This window comes from Chrysochloris asiatica, unplaced genomic scaffold (genome assembly GCF_000296735.1).
Source record: "Chrysochloris asiatica unplaced genomic scaffold, ChrAsi1.0 scaffold00022, whole genome shotgun sequence".
In the NCBI taxonomy this organism is placed as follows: domain Eukaryota; kingdom Metazoa; phylum Chordata; class Mammalia; order Afrosoricida; family Chrysochloridae; genus Chrysochloris; species Chrysochloris asiatica.
The window spans coordinates 8,916,817-8,917,902 of NW_006408540.1; positions in this window are offsets into that span (position 1 = coordinate 8,916,817).

A 1,086-nucleotide genomic window follows, 5' to 3' on the forward strand; every position below is an offset into this window, starting at 1 on the left:
TGGCCAAGTGGCAGCATGGATGGACTCAAGCGTGGCAACAGTAGTGAGGTTGGCCCAGGATCAGGCAGTGTTTCATTCTGCTATGCATAAGTTTGCTATGGGTTGTTACCAACTCGATGGCACCTAACAACAACAACCTCATGAAGCTGGACTATGAAATGTAAGCATCAATTTTTCATGCAGTGTTGATTGTTGAACTTTTTTCCTGATAGTGTTCCAATACTGGGCCTTGAGTATTCCAGAACCTCTAAGCATCAATTTTCCAGCTGATTGAATTTTTTACTTTTTCTTGGTTTATTTCCTGAGAGTAAATTGCAGAGTATGGACTAGAAACATTCGCGATTGCTGACCAAGGAAAAGTTCAAAAATCTCATCAGCTATAAAAAGGAAAAAAGGTTCACCGAACAACAGTGCTCATTCCAGTGAGATACTCACTGAGAGCTCAAGACAAAACTTCTGATTAAATGCAGAGGACTGCTATCCAAGTGCATTGTGATCTTGCAAGACAATGAATATCCACACACCTCTGCACACAATATTGACACTCAGCAACAACTTCGTTTTTTGAGGTGTTAAAGCATACTCTCTGTAGTGCTAATCTTGCTCCATTGACTTTCACCTTTGTGGTCACCTGAAAGCAGTTCTTTCAGGACAAAGATTTACCTTTTATGAAAAAGTGAAGCACACAGTGCATTAGTGGCTCCCAGCACAGCCTAAAACTATTTTTAATAAGGGAATATGAAATCTTGTTGACAGATGGACAAATGTATTGAAAAGCAAGGCAGTTATGTTGAAAAATAATTTCTTTGTCTTTTCTAAATGGTGATTAAAATAAATAAGTCAGAGTGCGGATAAATTTGGAATCACCTTTGTGTGTGTGTGTGTGTGTGTAGTATATTATCCTACACAAGGACTCCATAAACTGTGCTAAGTGCTGTAGAGTCAGTTCTGACCCATAGCGACTCCGTATAGCGTTTCCAAGGAGCAGCTGTTAAGTTTGAACTGACATTGCAGTTCAAACCAACCTTCTTGCAGTCCAGCTTATTAACCCACAGCACCACATCAGGATTCCTCGACTCCCCATAC